Raw genomic sequence first — 20439 nt, forward strand, 5'->3', positions numbered from 1 at the left:
ATTCAGGAAGGGAAATAGAAGAAGGGAGAAAACAATTTTTGTTTTTTTGTTCAACATTTCATTTTTTGTAAACACAAGACTGAGATAAGTTTGGCTGAAAATTAATATGGTGAATATTTACTCTCTCATATTCTCTACTTTTAAACTTGAAATGACAACCTAACAATGTTTACAAAAAATAATTGTTCTTCCATTGATAGTGTTAGACTTACTATTTTTAGAACTGAAAGATTTAATCGAGGTAATTGATCTTGGAGAAGAAAAATATTTTGGTGGCAGGCATGTTGAAGTATATCACTATGTAGATTCAACAATTAAAATGCAACAATAGGCTTCAAACAATTGGTAACGATAATTTAATAAAACTTTGTAATTATACTTTACTAAAATCATGAAGAGGAATAGTTCTAGGATATTTGTTTGTAGAAAAAGCTTAGGAGTAGGAGGAGAAAGTCACTGAAACAGGTTCTTAAAAAAATGTTTAAACAATAGTCATCGCATTGAGCAGTATTCCTAAAGCATTTGATGTAAAACACCATTTCAAAGAGTTTTAAGAACAGGTTACATGATCAAACTAGTGTAAAGAATGGATATGCTGTATTTTTCCTCTTGAAGTTGGCAAGGTGCATTACTAACATGAAAGATTCTGAGAAATCTCAGGAGAAAGAACTGTTTAATTTTGTTCATCCCACCCCATGCTAATCACCAGAGATTTTTTTTTTTTTTTTAACTAAGCATCTCATAAAACACTCTAGTTACCTTGGAAAATTCATTTGTAAAATGAACACTGCAAGAGAGTGTCAAATTATACAGAGATGTCAATGAATATGGATTAAGAGAAACCATCACATATGGTGAATGGGCACTCACTGGTGTTTTGCAAGACAGAAGCTTTAGGAAAAAGTGAGTTACAAAGGAGAAAGTAGGAAATGTAACAGTAGGTGTAAAAAACTCAGTTAAAAGGAGAAGGAATGTTTATAATATGAATGCAAGAAGGGGGAAAGTGCAAGTTTTGTCAATCTTGATTTAATATCTGTAGTTTCAATTATGCTATGGATATGGATCTGAAGTTGGATATAGTCTTAAGCACAAATTTAAATTTCTTAGTCACCATATCTTAAGGAAGATGGAATGGAGAAAAGGAAAAAGAGCTCTTAAAGCAACGTCTCTCAAAATGTGACTTTAGAACCACTAGCCTCAAAATTACCCCAGGACATGGGCCCAAGTAAATGACATTTCCGAGAAGTACTCTAGGTGAGAAAAATCTGTTCTTTTTCTGATTTCATTTAATATGGTAGAAAAAACTTAAGTGCCCCTTAACAGTGACTTTTTTCAGAGAAGCTAGATAACAGTTAATATGATATGGAATTGTCACAATTAAAAACAGTGTAATCAGGATTTTTTAAAGTATAAAATTATCAATTCATTAAAGATATAGGTATCAGCACTTTAAAATTACTGCATTGCGCTCAGAGGCCACAGAGACAATGTGGATGAAGTCACCCCTCTGGTCACTTTTGGTCATGCTGCTTTTGAAGGTCACCAGCTCTGACTGTGCACTTGGAGAAGTTCTCCAGAAGAGAGACAGGTTAGCTGTGTGTACAGAAATGTCTCCACCCCTGCACTTCAAAGGAGACTTCAGGTAGTTAGTCCACTCAATGAAGGTCTGAGGCAGGTTACATTACATGCTGCTTTAATTTGATGATTTTAATTCTTCATAGAAAATGTTCCTTCCCTTTCAGAAGCTTTTATACTTTTGTTTAAATTAGAGAGAATATCATTTTTTGTTCTGTTGATTTCTTACAGTATAATTTAATCAATTGTGCTTCTTACATTTTAAATTACCTTAACTATGATTTTCTTATATTAATCATGTGATCTTAATTTTGAGTATGCATAGGAAATGTGTGTGATGTTTCTAAAATACTAACTCCTGAATTATTGAAAATGAAGACAATGCTGTTCCCTTTGTATCAATATCAAAATATATATTCATTTCAAGCTGCATTCAAAACTTTATATTCTTACATATGTCTTTCTGAATGTAAATATGCTCTTATTTGTGACAGTATATCAACAGAAGAGAAGAAATAAGAGCAATATATCAACAAATTAGTTTTATTTTTGGCAGTGTAGAAAGTAGCTTTCTTTTGGTTTCTGCAAAAAGTAAATATACTTTAAAATGATCAACTCTATGACCATATGAAGTTCTGTGACATTTGAAGAAATTATTTCAGATAAATTTTGAAAATAAAATATTCTATGATGTTATATACAGTGAGCAAAAAAAACAATATTTGGAGAAAGTGAAATTAGGAAAAGTCATTACCACTTTTTAAAATTATAGTAATCTTAAATATATGCATGTATAAGCACACATACATATTGCACATACATTTTCACACAAATCTGTTGCTAACAAATTTTATCAGCTCTATTTTCTTGACATTCGTTTCCTATTATTATTTTAATTTTAAGAGACTATTACCTAAATATATATAGATTATAGATGGAGTTAAAAGAGACATGAAATGTTTCTGTGCTTCTATTTCATTGGTCAGAAAATACATGTGGGCTATTTTAAGATCTGCAGTGAGAAAATCAACTAAACCTAGTTTTGCCCTTCACTCTCTATGACAGATCTGCAAATAATGGACAAATAAACCCAGGGGGTTACATGGACTGTGAATGGCTCTATGTTCAGTGTTAGTTTTATTGTTTTATACTTTGTTAGAAGATAGACTGGGGGGGACCTTCAGGATGGCGGAGGAGTAAGATGCGGAGATCACCTTCCTCCCCACAAATACATCAGAAATACATCTACATGTGGAACAACTCCTACAGAACACCTACTGAACGCTGGCAGAAGACCTCAGACCTCCCAAAAGGCAAGAAACTCCCCACGTACCTGGGTAGGGCAAAAGAAAAAAGAAAAAACAGAGACAAAGAATAGGGACGGGACCTGCACCAGTGGGAGGGAGCCGTGGAGGAGGAAAGGTGTCCACACACTAGGAGCCCCTTTGCGGGCGGAGACTGTGGGTGGCAGAGGGGGGAAGCTTCGGAGCCATGGAGGAGAGCACAGCCACAGGGGTGCGGAGGGCAAAGCGGAGAGATTCCCGCACGGAGGAGCGGTACCGACCAGCACTCACCAGCCCGAGAGGCTTGTCTGCTCCCCCGCCGGCACGGGCGGGGCTGGGAGCTGAGGCTCGGGCTTCAGAGGTCAGATCCCAGGGAGAGGACTGGGGTTGGCGGCGTGAACACAGCCTGAAGGGGCTAGTGCGCCACGGCTGGCCGGGAGGGAGTCCGGGAAAAGGTCTGGAGCTGCCGAACAGGCAGGAGACTTTTTCTTGCCTCTTTGTTTCATGGTGCGCGAGGAGAGGGGATTCAGAGCACCGCCTAAATGAGCTCCAGAGACGGGCGCGAGCCGCGGCCATCAGCGCGGACCCCAGAGACGGGCATGAGACGCTAAGGCTGCTGCTGCCGCCACCAAGAAGCCTGTGTGCGAGCACAGGTCACTCTCCACACCGCCCCTCCTGGGAGCCTGTGCAGCCCGCCACTGCCAGGCTCCCTTGATCCGGGGACAACTTCCCCGGGAGAACGCACGGCGCGCCTCGGGCTGGTGCAACGTCATGACGCCTCTGACGCCACAGGCTCGCCCTGCCTCCTCCGTACCCCTCCCTCCCCCCCGCCTGAGTGAGCCAGAGCCCCCGAAGCAGCTGCTCCTTTAACCCCGTCCTGTGTGAGCGAAGAACAGACACCCTCAGGCGACCTACATGCAGAGGGGCGACCACATCCAAAGCTGAACCCCAGGAGCTGTGCGAACAAAGAAGAGAAAGGGAAATCTCTCCCAGCAGCCTCGGGAGCAGCGGATTAAAGCTCCACAGTCAACGTGATGTACCTGCATCTGTGGAACACCTGAATAGACAACGAATCATCCCAAATTCAGGAGGTGGACTTTGGGAGCAACTTTAGACTTGGGGTTTGCTTTCTGCATCTAATTAGTTTCTGGTTTTATGTTTATCTTAGTTTGGTATTTAGAGCTTATTATCATCGGTAGATTTGTTTATTGATTTGGTTGGTCTCTTTCTTTTATATATATATATATTTGTCCTTTTTCTCTTTTTGTGAGTGTGTATGTGTAGGCTTCTTTGGGTGATTTTTGTCTGTATAGCTTTGCTTTTACCATTTGTCCTAAGGTTCTCTCTGTCCTTTTTTTTTCTTTCTTTCTTTTTTTTTTTTAGTATAGCTTTTAGCACTTGCTTTCATTGGTGGATTTGTTTTTTGGTTTGGTTGTTCTTGTCGTCCTTTTTTTTTTTATTTTTAGTAATATTTTCTTTTTTTTTTTTTCTTTTCTCCCTTTTCTTCTGAGCCATGTGGCTGACAGGGTCTTGGTGCTCTGGCCGGGTGTCAGGCCTGAGACTCTGAAGTGGGAGAGCCAAGTTCAGGACATTGCTCCACAAGAGACCTCCCGGCTCCACTAATCAATGAATTTGGTAAAGTAGGATGCAAAATTAATGCACAGAAATATCTTGCATTCCTATACATTAATGATGAAAAATCTGAAAGAGAAATTAAGGGAACACTCCCATTTACCATTGCAACAAAGAGAATAAAAAAATCTAGGAATAAACCTACTTAAGGAGACAAAAGACCTGTATGCAGAAAACTATAAGACACTGATGAAAGAAATTAAAAATGATACAAACAGATGGAGATATGTACCATGTTCTTGGATTGGAAGAATCAACATTGTGAAAGTGACTATACTACCCAAAGCAATCTACAGATTCAGTACAATCCCTATCAAACTACCAGTGGCATTTTTCACAGAACTAGAACAAAAAATTGCACAATTTGTATGGAAACACAAAAGACCCCAAATAGCCAAAGAAATCTTGAGAAAGAAGAGTGGAGCTGGAGGAATCAGGTTCCTGGACTTAAGAGTATACTACAAAATGACAGTAATCAAGACAGTACAGTACTGGCATAAAAACAGAAACATAGATCAATGGACCAGGATAGAAAGCCCAGAGATAAACCCTCACACATATGATCACCTTATCTTTGATAAAGGTGGCAAGAATATACAATGGAGAAAAGACAGCCACGTCAATAAGTGGTGCTCGGAAAACTGGACAGCTACATGTAAAAGAATGAAATTAGAACACTCCCTAACACCATACACAAAAATAAACTCAAAATGGATTAAAGACCTAAATATAAGGCGAGACACTATAAAACTCTTAGAGGAAAACATAGGCAGAACACTCTATGACATACATCACAGCAAAATCCTTTTTGACCCACCTCCTAGAGAAATGGAAATAAAAACAAAAATGAACAAATGGGACCTAATGAAACTTAAAAACTTTTGCACAGCAAAGGAAACCATAAACAAGACAAAAAGACAACCCTCAGAATGGGAGAAAATATTTGCAAATGAAGCAACAAACAAAAGATTAATCTCAAAAATATACAAGCAGCTCATGTAGCTCAATATCAAAAAACCGAACAACCCAATCCAAAAATGAGCAGAAGACCTAAATAGACATTTCTCCAAAAAAGATATACAGATTGCCAACAAACACATGAAAGGATGCTCAATATCACTGATCATTAGAGAAATGCAAATCAGAACTACAATGTGGTATCACCTCACACCGGTCAGAATGGCCATCATCAAAATATCTACAAACAGTAAATGCTGGATAGGGTGTTGAGAAAAGGGAACCCTCTTGCACTGTTGGTGGGAATGTAAATTGATACAGCCACTATGGAGAACAGTATGTGGGTTCCTTAAAAAACTAAAAATAGAACTACCATATGACCCAGCAATCCCACTACTGGGCATATACCCTGAGAAAGTCATCATTCAAAAAGAGTCATGCACCACAATGTTCATTGCAGCTCTATTTACAATAGCCAGGACATGGAAGCAACCTAAGTGTCCATCAACAGATGAATGGATAAAGAAGATGTGGCACATATATACAATGGAATATTACTCAGCCATAAAAGGAAACGAAATTGAGTTATTTGTAGTGAGGTGGATGGACCTAGAGTCTGTCATACAGAGTGAAGTAAGTCAGAAAGTAAGCATACAAATACCATATGCTAACACATATATATGGAATAAAAAAAAAATATTTCTGAAGAACCTAGGGGCAGGACAGGAATAAAGATGCAGACGTAGAGAATGGACTTGAGGACACGGGGATGAGGAAGGGTAAGCTGGGACGAAGTGAGAGAGTGGCATGGACATATATACACTACCAAATGTAAAATAGATGGCTAGTGGGAAGCAGCTGCTTAGCACAGGGAGATCAGTTCGGTGCTTTATGTCCACCCAGAGGGGTGGGATAGGCAGGGTAGGAGGGAGACGCAAGAGGGAAGAGATATGGGGATGTATGTATATGTATAGCTGATACACTTTGTTATAAAGCAGAAGCTAACACACCATTGTAAAGCAATTATACTCTAATAAAGATGTTAAAAAAAAGTAGTTTAAAGCAATAGCCAGTAATTTTCCAATGCTATCTTTTAATAATAATCAAACACATTTTTAATAACTCAAAGTTTAATTCATTTAATGAAATGGAGAACGTTTATCCTTAATTCTTGGACAAATGAGATTTTTCATCACAGATGGCAATGTTGTAGTTTGGATGAAATATCAAAATCAGTCTTATGATGTAGGCTAATTTTTTCTGCAACACCAAATGCCTTACACTTGCTTGAACATTTATGACACCTATTGTCTTAGTCAGTTTGGACTGCTATAACAGAACACTGTACACTGGATGGTTTAAGCAACAGACATTTATCTTTCACAGTTCTGGAGGTTTAGAGGTCTAAGATTAAGATGCAGGCAGATTCGATGTCTGATGAGGCCTTGGCCTGCAGATGGCCATTTCCTGCTGTGTCCCCACATGGCAGAAAGAGGGGGGGCAAGCTCTCTAGTCTCTGCTTGTAAGGGCACTAATCTCATCAGGAGGACCCCACTCACATGACCTCATCTAAACTCTCCTGAAGGCCCCATTTCCCAATACTATCACATTGGGATTTAGAGCTGTAACATATGAATTGGGAAGCAATGCATACATTCAGTCCTTAACACCTGTCTTGCTCCATCTTTGCTCTGTGCACTTTAAGAATGTGGACAGAGATATTTGTAGAGTCTATATTAGTAAACTTGTTGAATTAGAATATTGGTTCATTCTAGCAACCGTTCTAAATTCATCATAAAGTTGATTTTGTATCTTTTTATGTTTTAAATATGAATAGTGTCATATATTCTTGGAAAGCAGTATTTATAAAATAAGCACAATATTTACACTTTCTTCTGACATACTTCTGATGTGTGTTCACATTTACCCTTTTCATTGAATATGCAGTTATTCTGCATTTTTAACTTCAACACATGTTATACAAGAAAAAAAAGAAGAATGTGTATATTTTCCATCCCAAGAAGCCTTATACAATTAATCTTTAATTTTAAAGTAAATATTAATTTTTATTCTGTTCTTTCTCTCATTTTTATTATTTTTCTGCCATTTAAATTCTCAGGAAATTTGAGAATTAGGGGAATATAAATTTTAAAAAAACAATTTTATTGTTTAAATAAGATCAACACCTGATAACTACAAGTCCTTTATAATAAAAAATATATGTATATAATTATAAGATATATAATTACAGAACTTTCATTTATATTTCTTTTCCATAATTATTCTTTTGTAATGTATTTAGAGTTTATTCTCATACCTCATAACTGGATGGCTTTCACTATCTCCTGGTCATCAGTGTAGAACAAATTATTCATGTTTCAGTACTTCGGTAATGAGATGTCAGCCCATAATCCTTGCTGTTGAAGGGATTGTCAGAAATGATTGAATCCTTGGTGATGTGACCTCAATGCCATTTAAAGCTTGCCCTCGTAAGAGAGTACATGCTCTCTGAGAAGCCCCTTTTCTTCTTAGCATTTTTTTGTTGTTTTGCATAATATTATACATGTATGTGCATAATTCAAACTGAAAATCAATTCAGCAATAACTATATACCTGTGGAACATTTATTAACCACTATTTATTTTGGACACTCACTGTGAAGATGTATGGACATCATGTTAATTTCTATTTCATAAAATCCAGCATGGATCGTCGGGGCTGCTAATTTTCGGTTGCTCCGTGGTAGATGTGTTTGCCTGCTATTAGGACGTTTGTTTGCTTAGTTATTTGAGTATTATGCCTTTGATAATTATTAAAGTGAGTAAAAAATCCACCAAAATGATTTTATATCCATGAGAGTTTCCGTTGTCGTAAGTTTGCAAACCAGAGACGTTACGTATCAGGGTCCCACCAGCAAAACAGAACCAATACAGTACATATATTACAAGACTTACTGTAAGGAATTGCATTACAGAATGGTGTGGGCTGACTAAGCAGTTCTGAAATTTACAGGGCAGGCCTTCAGGAAGAGCAGCCTGGAACTCTCAGGCAAGAGCTGAAGCTGCAGTCCCTAGGCAAGTTCTTTTTCAGGGAAACCTCAATTCTACTCTTAAAACCTTTAAAATGATTGAATCAGGTTCACCCAGATCATCTAGGATAATCTCCTTTACTTAATGTCAACTCATTATGGACCTTAATCACATCTACAGAGTATCTTCAAAGCAATACCATGAAAAATAGTGTTTGATTGAGTAATTGGGTACTGTAGTCTAGAAAGTTGACACGGAAAACTAAACATTACAGGTTATTTCCTATTTTTACAGGATTAGTATTCGCCTGATTCATGAATGATGAAACTATGAGTGCTTAACTCAAGTCTCAGTGAGCTTAATTCATATCACTGGGAGGGGGGAGGTACCGTAATATCTTGAAAAGTTTAGTTTTACATATTCAATTTCAGTACTACTTATAAATTTTGAGATCTTAGAGCTGGTAGATGCTTAAAGTTTCAACAGATTTTATACATCATACTTGGACCAAGATCTAGTTGCAATTATGTAAGAAGACTTAATTGTGCTTATAACCGTATATTTAAAAATTCAAATCAATTTATGGACAGTACTCCAAATTTAGCTCATTCATTCTGTATTAGTCATGCATATAGATTAAATATATAAATAATAAATAACAGAGGTAGGTCAGTGAATATAAGAACGTTTTAGCCTAAATGACACAGAATAGATATTCAAAATTAACGTTTCACTTAAAAACTTTATGATTTAGGAGGTTAACGGACAATGGCAAAGGTATGGTACTTCTAGCTTGGGAACTTCATTTCAAATGGTAAGAAACCTCACACCAGATACCGTATGCTTCAAATTTTCTTTCTGTTTTTTACTTAAAAGTACCTTTTTATTTTACAAATCTAATATATCTCTAAATCCCTCTACTCCTTTTCTTTATAGTATGGATTAGTTTTCTATTGCTTCATAACAAATTAGTACAAATTTTGTTGCTTGAAATAAAAGTTTACTATCTCGCAATTTCTGTGGGATTATGAGGTGACTCGCCTCATTACTGAGGGTCTCACTAGGCTGAAATCAAGGTGTCAGCCAGGGTTGCTCTCTCATCTGAGGCTCAAGAGTTTTCATCCAACTGGTTGTTGTCAGAATTCAGCTCCTTGCACTTGTAGAAATGGAAGTTCCATTTTCTTGCTGAATATTGGCAAGGGGCTGCTCTCAGCACCCAGGGGCCACCTGTAGGTCCTTGCCACGTGGTGCCCTCCATAGACAGTTCACAACACATGTATTTGTTTGTCAGAGGCTGGGAGGAGTACCTCTTTTGCTTTGAATGTGTCTGCTGCTTTGAGTCTCTTTAAAAGATTCACCCGATTAGGTCAGTCCTACCCATGGTAATCTCTCTTTTGGTTAAAACAAAGTCAACTGATTAGGGACTTTCATTATATCTGCAAAAAGGAATCACATATGCCAACATTTGAAATATCTAATCGACTGTTAAGATTCTTTTTTTTTATTTTCCATTATCTTCAACTCTGAGGGAATATATAGGCTTCCACAAGACACTAAAAACCAAAAAAAGAACAAAACAAAACAACACAGGCAGAGCCAGTTTCACTGCGAGAGAAGGTTTACATCTGTCCATTAAAAAAAAAGTATATTTTACACATACACACATATACGTGTGTATATATTTAAATACTCACATTTAATTAATAAATAAAACATAGTATTACCAAGGGCTGTTCTCCAATTGCAATTGAATAGATGAAAGGATATGATTTTCAAGTAGGTTTGAAATTTGCAAAGCATCTATTAATACTGTATATAAAGGAAAATTATGAATAGTATAACTTATTATTACCCTCCAAAATTTAAACTTTAAAAATAAATCATAAGTACTCCTTTGTAGATTTGAAGTCCTTTGAGGAAGTGTTAGGCTTCATTTATACATTATACCATTTTACTGTTGCTGTTCAATAATTACATATTGTTGACATTTTTAATGTAGTTATGCTTTCTTTTATGGTTCTAAGATGTAGCTTATTGTTACATGGAATAAATATATTTCAGGTTCATGTTACTTGGAAAAGTAATGGATGAATCAAATTGTACTTCATGGATACTCATCCCCTCTGAGGCATTCAGTTGTTATTGAACACTGCAATACTAACTGCTTTGATACACTCGATATTGCCCTGAGCCAAAAAAACTTATTCCTCAGAACACTTACAGTAACACAAAGGAGTAATGTTTCCTAGTAGAAACAAGCAATATACATTAAGAAATATTTTGAAAGGAAATTAGAATCTGTCACTACTTAATCTATGAACTCACATTTTTATGAGAAAAGGATTTAAAATTGTTACAGAATAGTGAGTGGTACATTAACCACAAATGTAATAATTATTAGTGACTTTTTGGCTGTATAAAATTAAGAGCATACTTGAGCAACTTACTGCAAAAAATAGGTGGAAAATTAAACTATAGGTTTTTAAAATGTAGTTATCCAGCAATAATGGAAAGCAAATTGTTTGCTTATAATAATTACTATTTAAAAATACTTGGCTGAATTAAAAATAATTTAGTAGCTGCAGCTATGATTAGATAAGTAGAAAGATGTCAAGGTAATAATACAATATGTAAAGTTATAATATGAAGTACAAAGATATAAAGGTAGCAAAATAAACATTACCAGACATAAGTAAGAATTAATGAAATGAATATTGGTAACAATATAATTAGATGTCCTAAAAATGTAAAGGTGAGATTTTTGTAAAGCATATTAATGAGTTATCATTACTCACTAGCCTGGGTTAAAGCCTAGAGTTGAATATCACATCATAAAAACTGCTTTGCAGAATAATACAACTTTGAAACACTGTATGAGCCTGAAAAGGAAACCTTTGGGAAATGATTTATGGTAGCAATTGTATAACACATATTAGGATAAAAGTTCAACCATATAAATATTTATGTCAATTATCTAGGAATTAGATGCAAGGTTAAAACTGTATGCGCCATATGAGAACTAAATACTTCAAAAGAAATATTGTTTGGAAATACAGTGGGAGACCATTCTACAAATTGGTGTGTTATCATAAGTGCATTATTATATAAGGGTTTTGATTTGATAGTGTAAGAGTAGATTATACAGTTCATTAGAATAAGGAATGATGCTCTTTTCTATGGGGAATTCATAAATAACCTGAACAAAGACAACTCTATAAAGCAGAAGCTTCTAGTGGTATTGCTTCTAGAACTAAGGTTTAATTTAGGAACATAAATATACAATTTTTAAAATTATTTTATCAAAAAATTTAGAACAATCTTCATACATTATATTATGAGTTAAACTATGTAATGCTATTTAGTATGAAAATGCAAAGGAGCAATATCGTTATATTTTAATTGTGTAGATTCAACCAAAAGCACACCTCAATTTTTAAAACCATGTTTTTATTTTAAAGTTGTGCAAAGTAACCCAACTTAACAGAATCATCAATAAATTTATTTCCACTTTCATTAAAGTAAAAACCTTGTATTCATGTGATTATAAATACCACAAAGGTATGTTTGGCATATGTCTAATTGAACCACTTGATTTTATTTATAGTCTATTTTTTATTAGTAAAAAGTCACCATAGAAAAAATGTAGGAGAAAATATTTGAGGGAAGTATAAGTTCATGACATCTTAGGGAAACAATAGTCTATATGACACAGTATATTCTCCTAATATCTTTTTCTGAATTCAATACTATATTAATAAAATATCCTTCAAAAATATGCATGTTATTAAATGTATTTATTCAATGTTAATACAAATGAACAATAATTTATTTCCAAAACATGGTGTGAAAAGACAAAAAAGGGAAAATATTAAGAATGGGCAGTAATTCAGAATAGTCATGGGGGGAAAATACACCTTCGAAAATGCAAAATGTAATATGAATGGAGTGAATAGTAATGGCAAGGAGAGAAAATATTTAAGAGATCTGTTTAAACTCAGTTTCTCTTCCATTGTAATTTGCATCAGTTTATTTGCTTTCAAATTATTATATTGAATAGTTTGCAAACTCTGTATTAAAGACTAAAACACAGCTAAACATCACTGACAACAAAAGGAGTGGGGATAGTAATGCTAATATAATGCTGTTGAGGAAATGGATTTGACACTTTTAAATGGGATAAAATGCAAAATTCCTTCACCATCCTCTCTGAATTTAGGCTTACTTGAGCTTAACGGAGGCTTGACATAGTTCAGGGAATAAAAGGGGGGGGGGGCGGATTTAGTACTAGGTTCATATATTTTGTAAAAAGAAAAATAAAGTAATACAAAAAATGAAGACGTAAATACCATTCTTTGTAATGCACCAGTGATTATTTCCTAAATTGGATAAATAACTTTACACTGAATCCACTACAAGATGCTTTTTGACACAGTGTCAATTTTCAGTTTGTTTTCAAGTCTTAGATTCTTACTTTTCTATGCAATTTCTGTTAGAACAATTGAGACGTTTCTAGGCTTTAACATGCTTCTTACTAGAGTGCAATTAAATCTATTGTTTATCTTTTGTTTTACTTGCAACAGTGCTTTTACATCAGGTGATACCATATCAGTATGTGATCACCGATGATTTTCATTTCTGCAGTTATTAACTAATATTCTGGGAAATTTTCCGTGTACATGATTGTTTCATTCTATTTTATATTTTTGCTATATGAGGAGGATTTTTAAAAGTGCTTTCCACTCAGTAGCTGAAAATATTAGATGGAGAAAGGATGAAGGAACTACTAATTGTGTTGGGAGGAGAGAGATGTGTGGGATACTGAAATGATGGAGAGCATGGTGATGACACCAGTTTTCTGTCCTTTAGGGCAGGATGAATGTTGAATCCGTTTTCTAACTAGGGCTCATCAGAGAGAAGACTTTTTGGAGGAAGCTCATGCGATCCATGTTTTATCCATTTTGTGCTTGATTTCCTGTAGAGACACCCAATAGCAACATCTGTGCTTGATTTCCTGTAGAGACACCCAATAGCAACATCAGAGAGGCAATTTTTTTTTTGCACAAATACAGTACAGAGCTATTTGAACTTGAAGATCACTGGCATATATGTGGTGATCGGATTGTGGATGAAGTTGCCTAGACAGAGGACGTACGGAAGATGAGGATCTAGAAGGAAGCTGCAAGAAGCCCTGCATTTCACGGCCAAGTGGAAGAGAAGAACTTGCAGAGCAGATAGAACAGAAGCAGGGTAAGTCACACCTGGGGAAACTGGAGAGACTGTGATGTCGTAGAAACAAGAAAGGAGTGCCTCCTCCCATATTGTGAATCTTCCTATAAATAAGGAGTGGGCTTGGGAGCATACAGAGGATTGTGCACTGGGGCAGTTGTCTGATTTCAGCTTTCTCACAATTGAGGGTTTGCTAGCTTCATACTAATTGTAACAGCTCTATGGAAAACCAGTACATCACTGTCACTTTCTTGCATTTTATTCATCCTAATGCATCAATGGTTTTAGTCTCCAGCTATAAAGAGCCAGGACCCTATTTTAAAATACAATTTCCTTATATTCTGTAAAAGAAATAATTACAGAGCAATCACCAGCAGGAATGGTTGAGTCCTTTCTAGTAAAGAATTACAAAGGAACTACAAAACTAAAAACTTTTACTGTTAATGTATCATTAATCTCATTTCTATTTCCTTCTCCAAGGGGAGGCTTATTAGGGGGAGGGTTAATGACACTGACCTCGAACACCTGCAGTTGTGTTCATTCTGTCTATATCACTTGACCGGTAAAGAGTGTGAGTAATAATATCATGCCTTCATGGATTCTAGGCTTATTGGACCTTCAGTGCTATTTGGGCCTCATAAATGTTCTGTTACTAATATCTGCTAAGTGTTACGGATTTTATTCAGAGTCACTGATGACATCTGAGAAACTGCTCACCACATGTGAATTCTCAGAACTCAGGTGACTATATCATGATGGGAGGTTGTTTCAGATATTGCATCAGGTAACAGAAAGAATAAAAGCACGCTTTTTAAAAGCCATCTGGTGTATTATTTCGAATTGTATTGTGAAGCCACTTGTATTGGAAAGTGTTGCCTTGAACTTCCCTTTTAAATGATACTACACTGAAATTACTCTTCATTATTCACTCCCATCAGTTGCCATCCTCAGGGAATTGATTAACCATAAAATCTGAATCTAATTCTTTCTTAACACTCTTTAAGCAAATGTTTAAATTCTATCAATGTTTAAATTTTTTTTTGAATTTTATTTACTTTTTTATATAGCAGGTTCTTATCTATTTTATGCATATTAGTGTATATATGTCCATCCCAATCTACCAGTTCATCCCACCTCCACCACACCCCGCCCCACCCTGAGCTTTCCCCCCTTGGTGTCCAAACGTTTGGTCTCTACATCTGTGTCTCTATTTCCGCCCTGCAAACGGGTTCATCTGTAACATTTTTCTAGATTCCACATATATGCGATAATATGCGATATTTGTTTTTCTCTTTCTGACTTACTTCACTCTGTATGACAGTCTCTAGGTCCATCCACGTCTCTACAAATGACCCAGTTTCATTCCTCTTTATGGCTGAGTAATATTCCATTGTATGTATATATACCACATCTTCTTTATCCATACGTCTGTCGATGGGCATTTAGGTTGCTTCCATGACCTGGCTGTAATAGTGCTGCAATGAACATTGGGGTGCATGTGTCCTTTTGAATTATGGTTTTCTCAGGGTATATGCCCAGTAGTGGGATTGCTGGGTCATATGGTAGCTCTATTTTTAGTTTTTTAAGGAACCTCCCTACTGTTCTCCATAGTGGCTGTATCAATTTACATTCCCACCAACAGTGCAAGAGGATTCCCTTTTCTCCACACCCTCTCCAGCATTTGTTGTTTGTAGATTTTCTGATGAATCCCATTATGACAGGTGTGAGGTGATACCTCATTGTAGTTTTGATTTACATTTCTCTAATAATTAGTGATGTTGAGCAGCTTTTCATGTGCCTCTGGGCCATCTGTAGGTCTCCTTAGGAGAAATGTCTGTTTAGGTATTCTGCCCATTTTTGGATTGGGTTGTTTGTTTTTTTATATTGAGCTGCATGAACTGTTTATATATTTTGGAGATTAATCCTTTGTCCGTTGATTCGTTTGCAAATATTTTCTCCCATTCTGAGGATTGTCTTTTCATCTTGTTTGTAGTTTCCTTTCATGTGCAAAAACTTTTAAGTTTCATTTGGTCCCATTTATTTATTTTTGTTTTTATTTCCATTTCTCTAGGAGGTGGATAAAAAAAGATCTTGCTGTGATTTATGTCAAAGAATGTTCTGCCTAAGTTTTCCTCTAGGACTTTTATAGTGTCCGGTCTTACATTCAGGTCTTTAATCCATTTTGAGTTTATTTTTGTATATGGTGTTAATTTCATTCTTTTACATGTAGCTGTGCAGTTTTCCCAGCACCACTTAATGAAGAGACTGTCTTTCTCCATTGTATATCCTCGCCTCCTTTATCATAGATTAGATGACCATAGGTGCATAGGTTTATCTCTGGGTTTTCTATCCTTTTCCATTGATCTATATTTCTATTTTTGTGTCAGTACCATATTGTCTTGATTACAGTAGCTTTGTAGGATAGCCTGAAGTCAGGGAATCTGATTGCTCCAGCTTGGTCTGTTTCCCTCAAGATTGCTTTGGCTATTTGGGGTCTTTTGTGTCTCCATACAAATTTTAAGATGTTTTGTTGTAGTTCTGTAAGAAATGCCATTGGTAATTTGATAGGGATTGCATTGAATCGGTAGATTGCTTTGGGTAGTAGAGTCATTTTCACAATATTGATACCTCCAATCCAAGAACATGGTATATCTCTCCATCTGTTTGTGTCATCTTTGATTTCTTTCATCAGTGTCTTATAGTTACCTGAGTACAGGACTTTTACCTCCTTAGGAAGGCTTATTCCTAGGTATTTTATTTTTTTGTTGCAATGGTGAATGGGATTTCCTTCATTTCTCTTTTTGATCTTTCATTGTTAGTGCATAGGAATGCAAGAGATTTCTGTGCATTAATTTTGTATCCTGCCTTTACCAAACTCATTGTTTAGCTCTAGTAGTTTTCTGGTAGCATCGTTAGGATTCTCTATGTATAGTATCATGTCATCTGCAAACAGTGACAGTTTTACTTCTTCTTTTCCAATTTGTATTCCTTTTATTTCTTTTTCTTCTCTGATTGCCGTGGCTAGGACTTCCAAAACTATGTTGAATAATAGTGGTGAGAATGGACATCCTTGTCTCATTCCTGATCTTAGAGGAAATGCTTTCAGTTTTTCACCATTGAGAATGATGTTTGTTTTTTTTTTTAATACATTTATTTATTTATTTATTTATTTATTTATTTTTGGCTGTGTTGGGTCTTCGTTTCTGTGCGAGGGCTTTCTCTAGTTGCGGCAAGCGGGGGCCACTCTTCATCACGGTGCGCGGGCCTTTCACTGTCGCGGCCTCTCTTGTTGCGGAGCACAGGCTCCAGATGCGCAGGCTCAGTAGTTGTGGCTCACGGGCTTAGTTGCTCCGCGGCATGTGGGATCTTCCCAGACCAGGGCTCGAACCCGTGTCCCCTGCATTGGCAGGCAGATTCTCAACCACTGCGCCACCAGGGAAGCCCGAGAATGATGTTTGCTGTGGGTTTGTCGTATATGGCCTTTATTATGTTGAGGTAGGTTCCCTCTATGCTCACTTTCTGGAGAGTTTTTATCATAAATGTGTGTTGAATTTTGTCAAAAGCTTTTTCTATATCTATTGAGATGATCATATGGTTTTTCGTCTTCAATTTGATAATATGGTGTATCACATTGCTTGATTTGCATATATTGAAGCATCCTTGCATCCCTGGGATAAATCCCACTTGATCATGGTGTATGATCCTTTTAATGTGTTGTTGGATTCTGTTTGCTGGTATTTTGTTGAGGATTTTTGCATCTATATTCACCAGTGATATCTGTCTGTAATTTTCTTTTTTTGTAGTATCTTTGTCTGGTTTTGGTATCAGGGTGATGGTAGCCTCATAGAATGAGTTTGGGAGTGTTCCTTCCTCTGCAGTTTTTTGGAAGAGTCTGAGGAGGATGGGTGTTAACTCTTCTCTAAATGTTTGATAGATTTCACCTCCATGTGTTTCTGCTTTTCACGTTTTATTCCCATGTCATTTATTGCTAATCTCATAGTGCTGTGGTTGGAAAAGATGCTTGATATGATTTTAGTTTTCTTAAATTTACCAAGGCTTGGTCTGTGACCCAAGATGTGATCTTTCATAGAGAATGTTCCGTGTGCACTTGAGAATAAAATGTAATCTGCTGTTTTTGGATGGAATGTCCTATAAATATCAATTAAATCTATCTTATCTATTGTATCAGTTAAAGCCTGTGTTTCCTAATTAATTTTCTGTCTGCATGATCTGTCCATTGGTGTAAGTGAGGTGTTAAAGTGCCCCACTATTATTGTGTTACTGTTGATTTCCTCTTTTAGAGCTGTTAGCAGTTGCCTTATATATTGAGGTGCTCCTATGTTGGGTGCATGTATATTTATAATTGTTATATCTTGTTCTTGGATTGGTCCCTTGATCATGATGTAGTGTCCTTCCTTGTCTCTTGTAGCATTCTTTATTTTAAAGTCTATTTTATCTGATATGAGTATTGCTACTCCAGCTTTCTTTGGATTTCCATTTGCATGGAATATCTTTTTCCGTCCCCTCCCTTTCAGTCTGTATGTGTCCCTAGGTCTGAAGTGGGTCTCTTGAAGACAGCATATATATGGGTCTTGTTGTTGTATTCATTCAGTGAGCCTGTGTCTCTTGGTTGGAGCATTTAATCCATTCACATTTAAGGTAACTATCGATATGTATGTTCCTATTACCATTTTCTTAGTTTTATGGGTTTGTTTTTGTAGGTCCTTTTCTTCTCTTGTGTTTCCCACTTAGAGAAGTTCCTTTAGCGTTTGTTGAGGAGCAGGTTTGGTGTTGCTGAATTCTGTTAGCTTTTGCTTGTCTGTAAAGCTTTTGATTTCCCCGTCAAATCTGAATGAGATCCTTGCTGGTTAGAGTAATCTTGGTTGTACGTTCTCCCTCTCATCACTTTAAATATATTGTGCCATTCCCTTCTTGCTTGTAGAGTTTCTGCTGAGAAATCAGCTGTTAACCTTATGGGAGTTCCCTTTTATGTTATTTGTCGTTTTTCCCTTGTTGCTTTTAATAATTTTTCTTTGTCTTTAATTTTTGTCAGTTTGATGACTGTGTGTCTCGGTGTGCTTCTCCTTGGGTTTATCCTGTATGGGACTCTCTGCACTTCCTGGACTTGGGTGGCTATTCCTTTTCCCATTTTAGGGAAGTTTTTGACTATAATATCTTCAGATACTTTCTCGGGACCTTTCTCTCTCTCTTCTCCTTCTGGGAACCCTATAATGCAAATGCTCGTGTGTTTAATGTTGTCCCAGAGGTCTCTTAGGCTGTCTTCATTTCTTTTCATTCTTTTTTTCTTTATTCTTTTCCACGGCAATGAATTCCACCATTCTGTCTTCCAGGTCCCTTATCTGAATAGTTAGTTAGAATAAATAGTTATTCTGCTATTGATTCCTTCGAGTGTATTTTTCATTTCAGTTATTGTATTGTTCATGCCTGTTTGTTTGTTCTTTAATTCTTCTAGGTCTTTTTTCTTTAATTCTTCTAGGTCTTTGTTAAACATTTCTTGCATCTTCTCAATCTTTGCCTCCATTCTTTTTCTGAGGTCCTGGATCATCTTCACTAGCATTATTCTGAATTCTTTTTCTGGAAGGTTGCCTATCTCCACTTCATTTAGTTGTTTCTCTGGGGTTTCATCTTGTTCCTTCGTCCAGTACATAGTCCTCTGCCTTTTCATTTTGTCTATCTTTCTGTGAATGTGGTTTTCGTTCCAGAGGCTGCAGGATTGTAGTTCTTCTTGCTTCTGCTGTCTTCTCTCTGGTGGATGAGGCTATCTAAGAGGCTTGCGCAAGCTTCCTGATGGGAGGGACTGGTGGTGGGTAGAGCTGGGTGTTGCTCTGTGGGCAGAGCTCAGTAAAATTTTAATCTGCTTGTCTGCTGATGGGTGGGGCTGAGTTCCCTCCCTGTTGGTTGTTTGGCCTGAGGCAACCCAGCACTGGAGCCTACAGGCCCTTTGGTGGGGCTAATGGCGGACTCTGGGAGGGCTCACACCAAAGAGCCAGTGTCCTTATCCCCACGGTGAGCCACAGCCACCCGCTGCCTCTGCAGGAGACCCTCCAACACTAGCAGGTAGGTCTGGCTCAGTCTCCTATGGGGTCTCTGCTCTGTCCCCTGGGTCCTGATGTGCACATTACTTTGTGTGTGCCCTCCAAGGGTGGAATCTCTGTTTCCTCCAGACCTGTCGAATACCTGCAGTCAAATCCCGCTAGCCTTCAAAGTCTGATTCTCCAGAATTCCTCCTCCTGTTGCTGGACCCCCCAGATTGGGAAGCCTGATGTGGGGCTCAGAACCTTCCCTCCAGTGGGTGGACTTCTGTGGTATAAGTGTTCTCCAGTTTGTGAGTCAGCCACCCAGCGGTTATGGGATTTGATTTTATTGTGATTGGGCCCCTCCTACTGTCTCATTGCAGCTTCTCCTTTGTCTTTGGATGTGGGGTATCTTTTTTGGTGAGCTCCAGTGTCTTCCTTTCAATGGTTGTTCAGCAGGTAGTTGTGATTCCAGTGCTCTCACAAGAGGGAGTGAGCAAGCTGACATTCTGACAAGGTCATATTCCAATTCAAAATAGTTTCCCATTAATCAGGATGAATCTAAATGCCTGTGCATAACATACAGACTCTCCTTGAGATCATTTTATGCCCATTGGCCTAGCTTGGTATTCAATATATTTCTCTCCATTCCAGCTACACTGAAGTTTGCTGTTCTCTGAACCTGCCATATTAGTTTATGCT

The 20439-nt window shown here is 37.0% G+C and overlaps 1 long non-coding RNA gene across 1 annotated transcript in view; it reads left to right on the top strand.

Annotated features, from left to right (window-relative positions):
* The window catches only part of LOC132356622 (uncharacterized), a 356023-nt gene that overhangs the window by 48667 nt on the left and 286917 nt on the right, over window positions 1–20439 (top strand). The window contains exon 2 of the long non-coding RNA XR_009499931.1: window positions 13455–13723. This is a non-coding gene — a long non-coding RNA (uncharacterized LOC132356622). The remainder of the gene's footprint in view (window positions 1–13454; window positions 13724–20439) is intronic.

The sequence above is a fragment of the Balaenoptera ricei genome, chromosome 21 (genome assembly GCF_028023285.1).
Source record: "Balaenoptera ricei isolate mBalRic1 chromosome 21, mBalRic1.hap2, whole genome shotgun sequence".
In the NCBI taxonomy this organism is placed as follows: Eukaryota; Metazoa; Chordata; class Mammalia; order Artiodactyla; family Balaenopteridae; genus Balaenoptera; species Balaenoptera ricei.